The sequence below is a fragment of the Lissotriton helveticus genome, chromosome 6 (assembly GCF_964261635.1).
Source record: "Lissotriton helveticus chromosome 6, aLisHel1.1, whole genome shotgun sequence".
Lineage (NCBI taxonomy): Eukaryota > Metazoa > Chordata > Amphibia > Caudata > Salamandridae > Lissotriton > Lissotriton helveticus.
This window is the reverse complement of record NC_136067.1, coordinates 1,585,326,606-1,585,340,778: the sequence shown is the minus strand read 5'-3', so window position 1 is coordinate 1,585,340,778 and position 14,173 is coordinate 1,585,326,606. Positions and strand designations below refer to the sequence as shown.

The following is a 14,173-nucleotide window of genomic DNA, read 5'->3' as shown; positions in this document are numbered from 1 at the left end:
AACCGATGCACACCAGTTTGGGAACCACTGAAGCGTTGCCATTCAAAGTTCTCTCATATATTCCTGAAACTCTGTTTTTGGTCTGCGTTTCCTTGAAGCAAGTCAAGGAAGCAGGGGGAGTACCTCAACAAATATCACAATTCGTGTGCGTCTTAATTTTCCGAGTGAAAACTCTTGTTTGGAATTTTCAGAAATAATGTTTCTTTCCTCCTATAACAGCATTTTCATAATGTATTTTATGCACCAAATCATCACTAAGAGGAGCATGAACATAAAAAAGCTTATTTCTCCATAGGGGGATTCTAAAATGTGTCACAATGGTTACATAAAGATAGTTATAACAGGTGCATTAGCCCACTATCAAAGGGTGAGTAGAAGAAATATCCTCATCTGTAGCCCGCATGTAATCATGCAGTTACTGCAGTGGGCTATTAGATGCACAATTATTACAAATAAACATCACTGGCTATTTAAATAAGGCAGGCAACAAATGAAAATGTGATGGTATAACAGTACTTCTTTCATAGTCCAAAGAAGAATGAACATCTGAGTCCGCCCTGCCGTCATTGGAATCCATGACGTGCATGTTTGACATAGATCTTGGCGCAACCTATTGAGTTAGAACTACCGGCCAGCACATGAAACAAAGCACAATAGGACTACTAAGAGGTCGGCTTACATCCTCCCACCCTCCAAAAAAAAGGAACCATGGGGTGCCATGGTCAACAACCAATAGGTTAGAATTCGAAGGTTAGAATTCGAAGGTAAGGGATCTGCAGCTAGATATTGTCTCTACCAGATAAGGCGTTACCGAAGGTAAGTAACTTGTTCTTCGCGGCTGAACCTCGAGATCGGAAACCGAAGCAGTCGTGCCTCCAGAAATACAGAACAACAAGTCATCAAGTGCAAAAACTGCACAAAGAAGGTTAGTTATGTCTGCACCGGTGGCGGCATGGGTGCTTGCTAGCAAAATGGATAAATACTTTTAGTATTTGTTTGTCTTTGTTCTTATTCGTTACTGGACTTTAAAGCAACTCCGAATGGCATTGGATGTTGTGTTTACCAGTGTTGGCTTTTGTCCTTGTCATTTGTAGTTATATATACGCTTCCATGAAAGTTGAAATAAACTGCGGGGTTGAAACCCTTTTACAGTCCCACTATTTGCTTTTCTGCAAATTGTACTGATGATGAATTTTCATTTCCTTCAAATAGGAAACAAAGTTTGAGGGAATATTAAAAGTTTCCTTATTTTAGCAGCAATCGACTTTTGGAATCCTTGTTCTACTGCTCCTATCAAGAGACCAGGGAGCTGCGCTATAGTTCTTTCTTTCATGTACTGCCCAGTAGTTCAAGCTCACTAGGATGCGCCGAGATCCATGTCGAACATGTACGTCATGGATTCCAATGCCGGCAGGGTGGACTCAAACTTTCATTCTTCTTTGGACTATAAAAGAAGTACTATTATTCCATCACAATTCCATTTGTGGCATGCCATATTTGAATAGCCAATGGTGTTTACTATTTGTAATTATTGGGCTTCTAGTAGCCCACTGCAGTAACTGCGCGATTACAGTGCGGCCTACATATCGGGATACTGCTTCTTCTCTCCCTTTGATAGTGGACTAATGAGCCCGTTATAAAGATATCTGTGTAACCAGCATGACACATTTTAGAATCCCCTTACGAAGGAATAAGCGTTTTTATGTTTGGGCTCCCCTCTATTGAAAACATCTGCCTCTGGCATAAACGCAGGAGCCAATAAATCATAACTCTGATATCCCTAGGCTGGTTGCTTATAAACATACACCTCAAAGCCCCTCATTTCTCTAAAACTCTATGGTGGAAAAAAACCTCTTTAAACACCTACAAGAACACTGCGAAACAAGGACGACCAGTGGAAAAGGGTACTCTCCAAAAAGATAACAAAAAGTCTAAAAAGGCCAAAAAGCAGATGAACAACCGAACGAAAAAGTCCTCAAAGTCAGTGAGGTTAATAAATTGTATGCCCTTTTTAAGACAAAACTGCAGATCCCCCGGAAAACTCAACTTCCAGTTATTTCGGCTGCTGGACTCCCTTCAGTCGATCATGGAGCAGGTTCTCCAAATAGGCCTGGTCCATTAACAGCACCCTTTTAGCTGTATGCTCAATTGGCTCCTACACGACCAGTTACCGCTAAATCCGCCATATGCTCAGGATTGTACCTAGATAACAAGAGTAAGCAAAAAAATTAAGAATGTGCATACACTGCATCTCTCGATCATAGCCATTATGAACTTCTAATAAAAAAGAATAGTGACAATCAACTAAGCTGTGCCCCCACTCCTAGTATCCCCTTAAATGAAGAAGCAACAGCAATCTAAATATGCACCACTATACAACGCAGTGAAACCTGTAATGAAACCACCTCTACCTAACTGGTACTTACACCACAATACTGTTCAGAGGGTAACCACAGCATCCTTAACCACTCTAACCATTACGTCTTTTTAAAGTTATCACAAACTTGATTAAAATAACAGACAACCTTTAGAGTATAAAATTCAAAATGGTGTCGGAGCACACCAAGAGAAGATCTGGAGTCTTGGGTAGAAGAAAAATGCATCCTGTTTTGTCAAACTGGCTTTAGGACGAATTCATCAACTACTGACAATATCGTGGCCATATCGGTGTTAATTCAACAAACCCTAAGACACAATTTTCATCCTTTATACGCATGTTTTATTGATTACACTTCCGCCTTTGATTCAGCGGACAGGAATAAATTGTGGCAGAAACTACAGAACTGGGTATTCCAAATAACCTGCTGCGGGCAAAAATGTCATTATACACCTCAACTTGGTTGAAGATTAAGCTGACAGTCACACCAAGGGAAATATAGACAGAAAGGGTGCGTCCTGGACCTTCTTTTATTTAATCTGTACCCAGAAGACATCTTTTCGACCTTAAAACATGCAAATTGGATTCCCCAAAAAATCGGGACATCTAAGATCCTATTACAAAAATATGCTGACGATATAGTTTTATTAGACCACTCGCAAACAGGGATTCAAAAGCCCTGAACGTCTTTCATAAATATAATGAAGCAAACAAAATGACCGTCAATGAGACAAAGACAAAAGCTGTAGTTTTCGGATGAACAAACAAGAAAGCAATCAATGTCTGAAGTCTGAGCCCCTAAAAATCCAAAGGACAACCGCCTATAATTATCTGGGTGTGTGGCTGACAGCAAAGGGAGGAACCAAAACTCATTTGGGGCACCTGAAAACCAAGGCTGCACTGATCACAAGACGAGATTAAGCAAACTTAATCCAATTTTAGAAAGCCCATATACAATACCAATTTGTAAGGTTCTTCAGACCTCCCTTTTAAAAGCACTTAACTATGGCCATGAAGCCTTTCATGACAATCTCACCAAAACACTTGACAAACTTCAACTCAAAGCATTTAAGAGAATTTTGAGACTCCCAAAACACGCAAGAGGTTATTTGATCAAATTAGAACTGGGTTTGGAGGCGCAAATGTGGTCTAACGTGGTCTTTTTCTCAAAATATTACTAAAGTATTATTAAGGCCCCACCGAACACCTTGAAACCAACTCTCTAACAGTTCTTCATCCTAAAAATGAATCCTTGGTCGAATTATTCAAATAAATCAGTGGACACACTCCAAATAGACTTGAATAACAAACCGCTTTCGCATTCGGCGCTTAAAAAGATCCGTTGCTTTTCTGATTAGGAAACCTCCCTAATTCTCAACTGGCCCCTCAAAACTTAAAGCTAAGTTTAGAAACTGGTTTAAATTAGAAGCCCCAGCTTTTAACACCTTACTTCGTAACTCCAAACCTAATCTAACGCAGAACACTGACGTTGATCACCTCTTAGTTGACAGCTTGATTAGGGAGGCCTTAGAGACTTTGCTTCCTTTGAGTGTTAAAACCACCGGTAGATTACGTCTTCTAGATAAAGGCAACACTGCTGCCTTAATACTGTTGGACTTGAGTGCGGCCTTGGACACAGTGTCCCACTCTATACTGATGGACAGACTGAGAAATATTGGCTTGGAGGGCAGTGTCCTTGAGTGGATGATTTCAATTTTGAAAGCAAGATCATTCCAAGTATTTTCGGCTGATTCTCGGTCTGAGTCCTGCACCATGTCCTCAGGAGTACCTCTGGGTTGTGCACGGAGTCCCCTGTTGTTTAATCTTTATGTGCCCGCATCAGCTGATGTGGTGGAGAGCTGTGGTCTGACGAACAAGTTACTAACCTTTGGTAACGATGTATCTGTAAGAGATATATGTTAGTTATAGATTCCTTACCTTGTCCGTCGTCAGCGTCGTGGGCGCCGGAATGACGTCGCGGTGTCTACTTAGCCGCCGCCCCTGCGCGCTGATATCAGTTCTGACACGACTTTCCACAACCAAAGCAGGGCTCGCAAAAATCAAAAAAATGGTACTAGTCCTGCAGGACTAGTACCTTAAACAAGCATTTGCAATGCAATAGGTCTCGCATTAGGAAATTTGGAGCTATTGGTATTGTAAATGTCAAAATTTCTATTTGTGTTTTAGAAAATAGCAAAATTAATAGCTTTGTCATTTACAATGCCAATAGTTATAGCATGTGGTGGTGTCCCCGAGTGATGTGGTGTTGTCCCCGAGTGATGGGGTGGTGCCCCCAAGCGATGTGGTGGTGCCCCCAAGCGATGTGGTGGTGTTCCCTGAGTGATGTGGTGGTGTTCCCTGAGTGATGTGGTGGTGTTCCCTGAGTGATGTGGTGGTGTTCCCTGAGTGATGTGGTGGTGTTCCCTGAGTGATGTGGTGGTGTTCCCTGAGTGATGTGGTGGTGTTCCCTGAGTGATGTGGTGGTGTTCCCTGAGTGATGTTGGGTGGAGTTGGAGGGGTGGAGTTGGGGGGGGTGGAGTTGGGGGGGGTGGAGTTGGGGGGGGTGGAGTTGGGGGGGGTGGAGTTGGGGGGGGTGGAGTTGGGGGGGTGGAGTTGGGGGGGTGGAGTTGGGGGGGTGGAGTTGGGGGGGGTGGAGTTGGGGGGGGTGGAGTTGGGGGGGGTGGAGTTGGGGGGGGGTGGAGTTGGGGGGGGTGGAGTTGGGGGGGGTGGAGTTGGGGGGGGTGGAGTTGGGGGGGGTGGAGTTGGGGGGGGTGGAGTTGGGGGGGGTGGAGTTGGGGGGGTGGAGTTGGGGGGGTGGAGTTGGGGGGGTGGAGTTGGGGGGTGGAGTTGGGGGGGTGGAGTTGGGGGGTGGAGTTGGGGGGTGGAGTTGGGGGGTGAGGGTGTGGATGTGAGGGTCAGTGGGTGAGGGGTAAGGGTGTGTGGATGTGAGGGTCAGTGGGTGAGGGTGTGTGGATGTGAGGGTCAGTGGGTGAGGGGTGAGGGTGTGTGGATGTGAGGGTCAGTGGGTGAGGGGGTGAGGGTGTGTGGGTGTGAGGGTCAGGGGGTGAGGGTGTGTGGATGTGAGGGGTGAGGGGGTGAGGGTGAGTGGGGGTGATAGGGTGACTGAGGTTGTGTGAGGGTGATAGGGTGACTGAGGTTGTGTGAGGGTGATAGGGTGACTGAGGTTGTGTGAGGGTGTGTGAGGGTGATAGGGTGACTGAGGTTGTGTGAGGGTGTGTGAGGGTGATAGGGTGACTGAGGTTGTGTGAGGGTGTGTGAGGGTGATAGGGTGACTGAGGTTGTGTGAGGGTGATAGGGTGACTGAGGTTGTGTGAGGGTGATAGGGTGACTGAGGTTGTGTGAGGGTGATAGGGTGACTGAGGTTGTGTGAGGGTGATAGGGTGACTGAGGTTGTGTGAGGGTGATAGGGTGACTGAGGTTGTGTGAGGGTGATAGGGTGACTGAGGTTGTGTGAGGGTGATAGGGTGACTGAGGTTGTGTGAGGGTGATAGGGTGACTGAGGTTGTGTGAGGGTGATAGGGTGACTGAGGTTGTGTGAGGGTGTGTGAGGGTGATAGGGTGACAGGTTGTGTGAGGGTGATAGGGTGACTGAGGTTGTGTGAGGGTGATAGGGTGACTGAGGTTGTGTGAGGGTGATAGGGTGACTGAGGTTGTGTGAGGGCGATAGGGTGACTGAGGTTGTGTGAGGGTGGGTGATCGGGTGATAGGGTGACTGAGGTTGTGTGAGGGTGATAGGGTGATAGGGTGACTGAGGTTGTGTGAGGGTGATAGGGTGACTGAGGTTGTGTGAGGGTGATAGGGTGACTGAGGTTGTGTGAGGGTGATAGGGTGACTGAGGTTGTGTGAGGGTGATAGGGTGACTGAGGGTGTGTGAGGGTGATAGGGTGACTGAGGGTGTGTGAGGGTGATAGGGTGACTGAGGTTGTGTGAGGGTGATAGGGTGACTGAGGTTGTGTGAGGGTGATAGGGTGACTGAGGTTGTGTGAGGGTGATAGGGTGACTGAGGTTGTGTGAGGGTGATAGGGTGACTGAGGTTGTATGAGGGTGTGTGAGGGTGATAGGGTGACTGAGGTTGTGTGAGGGTGATAGGGTGACTGAGGTTGTGTGAGGGTGATAGGGTGACTGAGGTTGTGTGAGGGTGATAGGGTGACTGAGGTTGTGTGAGGGTGATAGGGTGACTGAGGTTGTGTGAGGGTGTGTGAGGGTGATAGGGTGACTGAGGTTGTGTGAGGGTGATAGGGTGACAGGTTGTGTGAGGTTGTGTGAGGGTGATAGGGTGACTGAGGTTGTGTGAGGGTGATAGGGTGACTGAGGTTGTGTGAGGGTGATAGGGTGACTGAGGTTGTGTGAGGGTGATAGGGTGACTGAGGTTGTGTGAGGGTGATAGGGTGACTGAGGTTGTGTGAGGGTGATAGGGTGACAGGTTGTGTGAGGGTGATAGGGTGACAGGTTGTGTGAGGGTGATAGGGTGACTGAGGTTGTGTGAGGGTGATAGGGTGACTGAGGTTGTGTGAGGGTGATAGGGTGACTGAGGTTGTGTGAGGGTGATAGGGTGACTGAGGGTGTGTGAGGGTGATAGGGTGACTGAGGTTGTGTGAGGGTGATAGGGTGACTGAGGTTGTGTGAGGGTGATAGGGTGACTGAAGGTGTGTGAGGGTGATAGGGTGACTGAGGGTGTGTGAGGGTGTGTGAGGGTGATAGGGTGACTGAGGGTGTGTGAGGGTGATAGGGTGACTGAGGTTGTGTGAGGGTGATAGGGTGACTGAGGTTGTGTGAGGGTGATAGGGTGACTGAAGGTGTGTGAGGGTGATAGGGTGACTGAGGGTGTGTGAGGGTGATAGGGTGACTGAGGGTGTGTGAGGGTGATAGGGTGACTGAGGGTGTGTGAGGGTGATAGGGTGACTGAGGGTGTGTGAGGGTGATAGGGTGACTGAGGTTGTGTGAGGTGATAGGGTGACAGGTTGTGTGAGGATGATAGGGTGACAGGTTGTGTGAGGGTGTGTGAGGGTGATAGGGTGACTGAGGTTGTGTGAGGGTGATAGGGTGACTGAGGTTGTATGAGGGTGTGTGAGGGTGATAGGGTGACTGAAGTTGTGTGAGGGTGATAGGGTGACTGAGGTTGTGTGAGGGTGATAGGGTGACTGAGGTTGTGTGAGGGTGATAGGGTGACTGAGGTTGTGTGAGGGGGTGAGGGGGTGAGGGGGAGCGGGAGGGTGAGTGGGGGTGATAGGGTGACTGAGGTTGTGTGAGGGTGATAGAGTGACTGAGGTTGTGTGAGGGTGATAGGGTGACAGGTTGTGTGAGGGTGATAGGGTGACAGGTTGTGTGAGGGTGATAGGGTGACTGAGGTTGTGTGAGGGTGATAGGGTGACTGAGGTTGTGTGAGGGTGATAGGGTGACTGAGGTTGTGTGAGGGTGATAGGGTGACTGAGGTTGTGTGAGGGTGATAGGGTGACTGAGGTTGTGTGAGGGTGATAGGGTGACTGAGGTTGTGTGAGGGTGTGTGAGGGTGATAGGGTGACTGAGGTTGTGTGAGGGTGTGTGAGGGTGATAGGGTGACTGAGGTTGTGTGAGGGTGATAGGGTGACTGAGGTTGTGTGAGGGTGATAGGGTGACTGAGGTTGTGTGAGGGTGATAGGGTGACTGAGGTTGTGTGAGGGTGATAGGGTGACTGAGGTTGTGTGAGGGTGATAGGGTGACTGAGGTTGTGTGAGGGTGATAGGGTGACTGAGGTTGTGTGAGGGTGATAGGGTGACTGAGGTTGTGTGAGGGGGTGAGGGGGTGAGGGGGAGCGGGAGGGTGAGTGGGGGTGATAGGGTGACTGAGGTTGTGTGAGGGTGATAGGGTGACAGGTTGTGTGAGGGTGATAGGGTGACAGGTTGTGTGAGGGTGTGTGAGGGTGATAGGGTGACTGAGGTTGTGTGAGGGTGATAGGGTGACAGGTTGTGTGAGGGTGATAGGGTGACAGGTTGTGTGAGGGTGTGTGAGGGTGATAGGGTGACTGAGGTTGTGTGAGGGTGATAGAGTGACTGAGGTTGTGTGAGGGTGATAGGGTGACAGGTTGTGTGAGGGTGATAGGGTGACAGGTTGTATGAGGGTGTGTGAGGGTGATAGGGTGACTGAAGTTGTGTGAGGGTGATAGGGTGACAGGTTGTGTGAGGGTGATAGGGTGACTGAGGTTGTGTGAGGGTGATAGGGTGACTGAGGTTGTGTGAGGGTGTGTGAGGGTGTGAGGATCTGAGGGTGTGTGAGGTTGTGTGAGGGTGATAGGGTGACTGAGGTTGTGTGAGGGTGTGAGGATCTGAGGGTTTGTGATGTTGAGGAGGTGTGAGGGTGGGTGAGGGTGTGAGTGAGGGTGAGTGAGGGGGTGTGATGGTGAGTGGTGTGTGAGGGTGAGGGTGTGAGGGTGAGTGAGGGTGAGTGAGGGGTGTGATGAGTGGTGTGTGAGGGGGTGTGAGGGGGTGTGAGGGTGGGTGGGTGAGGGTGGGTGAGGGTGTGAGTGAGGGTGAGGGTGAGTGAGGGGGTGTGATGGTGAGTGGTGTGTGGTGTGTGAGGGTGAGGGTGTGAGGGTGAGTGAGGGGGTGTGATGGTGAGTGGTGTGTGAGGGTGTGAGGGTGTTGCGAGGGTGTGAGGCTGAGTAGTGTGCGAGGGTGTGAGGCTGAGTGGTGTGTGAGGGTGTGAGGCTGAGTGGTGTGTGAGGGTGTGAGGCTGAGTGGTGTGTGAGGGTGTGAGGCTGTGAGGCTGTGAGTGTGTGTGAGGGTGTGTGATGGGGTGAGGGTGAGTGAGGATGTGAGGGTGAGTGAGTGGGTTAGTGCGAGTGTAAGTCTTTTGTAAGTGTGTGTGTTGTTGTGTTGTTGTGAGCTTGTGTGTATGTTTCTATGTGTGTTTGTATGTGTGTGCGTTCTGAGTACGGATATTGGCCTAGCCTCTTAAAGAACCAGGAGAATTATGTATTGCCCAGGATCACATAGTTCAGTCAAGCGTTGGAGTCGGGACGGGAACGTCGTTTTCTTGACACTACTCAATACTTCGACAAATCCAACCCATTTGTGGAAAAAAAGAGGAGCTGGTGGACTGAAAGCATCAGCAACGCAATTATTCAAGTAAAAAGTTGTTCCACAAATACAGAAACTACAACCAGACCTGCACTGAGCATCATTTAATTTGCACACGGCATCATGCAGGCAACTGCTCCGTGTGTTGAGGCCAGGGGGACATGTGTAATAACAGAGCAATACTAAAACTCAAAGCGCATATTGCCATAATTGTGCCGTTTTCAAGCGCACTAAACAACAAATGCTACTATTGCCCAGTTTAAAGGTGCCCATGATGGGGGTGACATGTCAATCTCACGTAAAATACTTAATGTATCATTTATTCTGTGAGGCACCTCTCAGAATAAATGACAAAGTATTGCACTTTATGGTCTGTTCAGTCAGTTTCTCATCTCTCCCGGTTTTGCCAAATAAAGAACCTGGAGAAGATTTTGCCCAGGATCACATAGTTGAGCCAAGCGTCGGAACTGGAACCCCGTTTTCTTGACTCTACCCAACACTCGGCCAAATACAACCCATTTGTGGAAAAAAGGAAGAGGAGCTGGTGGGATAAAACCATCGGCAATGCAGTTAGATGAAACTTGGAGAAGACGGGACAAAAATCGTTTTTCATGCAAATAAACGGTAAATGATTTAACTGCGAATGCTGGTGGCGGGGTCTTCTGATTAGAAAAAAAACTTTTCTCACCAGTTACAAAGTGAGCAGCAGACTTCTGCAAGTGCAATAAAAGAAGCAGAAAATGTGCAGCTCGCCCATGATGCTGTGTGTAAGCCAGCATCACACCACTGCGCTCTCTTTGAAAGTACAGGGCTCTGACTGTACAGATGTTTTTTTTTTTTTTAGGATTAAGACTTTGGGAAATGTGCACTGCTCCCGCATCCGAGGCAGTTAACATGCAATGGCTGTGCCCAAGGGAGGGTTTCCGTGACTTCCTGCCTTTGTTGTACTGTATCAGTGCTAAAGGGAAAGCATGCATATCGTGTGGAGGGGAGGCTCTAACTGCGAAGCAGCAGGGGTGTGAGGAAATAACTTCAATGAGCATGCAGCGGCATGCAAAATGCTCCTAATGTGAAGCAAAAAATTCTCTCAATGTGAAGCAAATGAAATCCCGACGGGGTTGGGACGGGAGGAGTGGCACTTCAATGGTTGTAAAAATACAAATTCTGCAGTAGCCGATGGATTATGTGACAAATGCGGCAAATCAGCAATTATGTGGAAAAACGGTGTAATCACGGGCCTGATCATACATCAGTCGGCCTCCTACTGTGAAAAGCAGACACTGCAAAACTTGTGAACTATCCACAGAAAGCAGTTGTGCGCCATTACCTAAGGAGTCAGACTCATGGCACACGTGTACCATTTCATATAAGGACTGATATTAATAAAAGCATAGGCTACAGGGCATGCTATCGCTCACTACACAATCACTTACAGTGCCTTCTACTGTGAGAAGCAGACATTGCACAACTCGTGGATTCTCCATAGAGAGACACTGTGCACAATTACCTGCTACTTGTAAACAGAGACTGTTGGAGACATGAACACTTGCATTCCAGCAGCAAACCATGGAATGCCTACCACTAAGGGAAGCGGAGACTGCAAATCCAAGTAAGGCTGTGTGCGGGGAGAGAGAGGGGAGGTGCTAAAGAGGCTAAAAGGGCTGAAAGGGAGGGGAGAATGCACGTAGCACATTCCAATGAAGTCTGGTGGGGGGCGGGGGTGGGGAGCAGGCATATGGTGTTTCAGTGAGCAGCCTTTGATGTGCGAGCGAGTGGGAGGGAACAGCAGGGGGCGGAGAAGCAGATTGCCTTCAAGGCAGGAGGCAGGCAGAAGGCTCGGGCAAGCTCGTGCACGGGAGCACGTGCACTCGTGAAAAACCTCTTTTTTGGGCTCATGGTGAAACTATTGGTTTCACTGCTACAGACCTGCGTAATGGAAATAGGCCGAGACCTAAAAATGTCCTCGACCTAAATGCAACCTACTTGACCTCAGTCTGTGAAAGCGGAGCAAATGTGACAAGATAACAAGATTTAAAGGCATCTTTATTGCTCATTAACTTTGTGAGCAATAAAAATGCCTTTAAATCTTGTTATCTTGGCACATTTGCTCAGTTTTCACAGACAGAGGACGAAAGTTGGTTTGTTTTCCTACTCGCCAGAAAGGGAGAGTAGGACCTAAAAAATTTAGCTCGACTATGCGAGCGGAATTTGAGCCCTTCAAAGTGCAGAGCCATGAAAGACACTGACCACTGGTGCCCAACAACTAGGGCCCTGCAAGAGAGTCCCTATCCTTTGAAGTCAGTTTGCAGAGCAGGGATGATACGTGGGCGGTAAGGAATCTATGACGAACATATGTCTCTTATAGATAAATCGTTACCGAAGGTAAGTAACTTATTCATCTGAAAGACAGTAAATTATAGACTCCTTACCTTAGAATAGATAGCCCAGCAATACCAACCCTGGAGGAGGGCCTGCGCACCAAGTGCACACCAGAAAGTTTCTCCGGACTTGGCTGTCCAGACAGTAATGTCTAGTGAACATGTGCAAGAATGCCCACGTGGCTGCCTGACCGACGTCACGAAGTGGGACTCCACGTGCCAACGCAGCGGTTGCTGCCATACCTCTAGTGGAATGAGCACAGAGCCCCACTGGAGGTTACTTTTTCGCTAAAGCGTAGCAGATCTTTATCCAAAGGACAACCCTTGGAGAGATGCTACACTTTTGAACAGCTCTGCCTTTTTTGGCACCTACACAGCCAACGAAGAGTTGATCATCCACCAGGAAGTCCTTCGTGCAGTCAAAGTAGAAAGATAGCACATGTCTAGGGTCCAGACGGTGGAGTCTCTCCTCCTCCGAAGGGTGCAGAGGAGCGAAAAAGGTGGGCAAAGTGATAGTTTGTCCAATGTGAAATGCTAAAACCACTTTAGGAAGGATCAAAGGCCTCAGCCTAAGCACCACTTTGTCCTGATGCAGAGAAGAAAGGGGACTTAAAAGATAGAGCTTGCAATTCAGTCACTCTGCGAGCAGAGGTGATGGCAACAAGGAAGGCAGTTGTCAGGGTGAGGAGCCTGAGAGGGCAGTTGTGCAGAGGCTCGAAGGGAGCACACATAAGATAAGTTAAAACAAGCTTTAAGTCCCACTTGGGCATTATGAAGGGGTAGGGAGGAAAGAGATGGTTATTGCCCTTAAAAAATCAATGTACAATAGGGGACTTGAATAAAGGCTGATCTGGTAACTGAAGGAAAGCAGAAATAGCTGCAAGGTAGCCTTTATTAGTGCCTATGGCAGAGCCCTGCCCGGTTAAAGAACGTACATACAGAAGGACCTCTGAAAGAATGGCAGAGAGGGGATACACAGCCTTTGCTGCGCACCATGCCACAAACTTGTTCCATCGACAGGCGTATACCATTTTTGAGGGACGCCTGTATGTCAAGATGACATTACAGACTTCGGGTGGAAAGTCAAAAGTGGTCAACTGTTGCCATTCAATCTCCACACAGGGAGGTGGAGGCTTGACAGGTTTGGGTGAAGGACCGCACCCCTGTTGCTGCGACAGAAGATCCACCCGAAGGGGCAGTCTGATCAGAGAATTTATGGCCATGCTCAGCAGCTCGGGATTCCAGACTCTTTGTGCCCAGTCTGGAGCCACAAGAATGACTTGTGACCGGTCACACTTGATCTTCTTCAGCACTCAGGACAGAAGAGGTACAGGCGCAAAAGCGTACAGGAGTTCACAACTCCAATCATGACGAAAAGCGTCTCAGAGCGAGTGCCGCTTCGGAAATTCCAACGCGCAGAACTGCGGACACTGCGTGTTCTCTTCGGTGGGGAACAGATCTACCAAGGATCTCCCTATCGCTGACAGACACCTTGCACCACTTCCGAGTGAAGACGCCATTCGTGATCCACCAGGCACCGACAGCTTAGTTAATCCACCCTAGCGTTCAAAGAACCAGCTAGGTGTTGAACCACCAGGGCTATGCCATGATGTTCCAGCCACGTCCAGAAGCAAAGAGCCTCCTGACACAGGATCCACGACCCCACCCCGCCCTGCTTGTTTTAGTACCACATGGTGGTGATATTTCCCTTTGAGAGAGGGAAGGAACACTTTCAGCGCCAAGCAGATCGCCCGGGGTTCCAGCAGGTTGATATGGTGCCCAGACTCTGCTGGACACCAGGCGTCTCTGATCTCCGCCTCTCCCAGATTGCTGCCCCATCCCAGAGTGACGCATCTGTCACAACTTTTAGATCTGGCTGGGGAAGAGTGAGGGATCTGCCTCAGACCCAAGCTTGGTTCTTCAGCCACCACTGCAATTGTGTTGCCCTTCCCTCCGAAATCTGGAAGTAGTTGGAATGATTCCCCTGACGCTGCACCCACTGGAACTTCAGGTCCCACTGCAGAGCCCGCATTTGCCACCTGGCAGGAGGTCTTGAGGCCCAGCAGCCTCAGAGTCATTCTCACCTAAATCTGGGATAGAGGCTGAAAAATCGGTGGCAAAGCCCGAATATCCCAGAGTCGCAGTTTGGGAGGATAGGCCCGAAACTGCACTGTGTCCAGAACAGCCTCGATGAAAGGGAGTGTCTGAGAGGGAGTCAGGTGTGACTTCGGTACGTTTAAAGTGAACCCCATCGAATGCAAGAGGCCCGCCATAGTCTGGAGGTTGGTGACGACAGTCTGGGGCGAGGACGACTTAAACAGCCAGTTGTCGAGATAGGGGAA

At 48.7% G+C, this 14,173-nt stretch overlaps 1 protein-coding gene across 4 annotated transcripts in view; it reads right to left on the bottom strand.

Annotated features, from left to right (window-relative positions):
• The window catches only part of LOC144763614 (protein-L-isoaspartate(D-aspartate) O-methyltransferase), a 243,623-nt gene that overhangs the window by 158,151 nt on the left and 71,299 nt on the right, over positions 1-14,173 (bottom strand). The gene's annotated exons all lie outside the window — the stretch shown is intronic.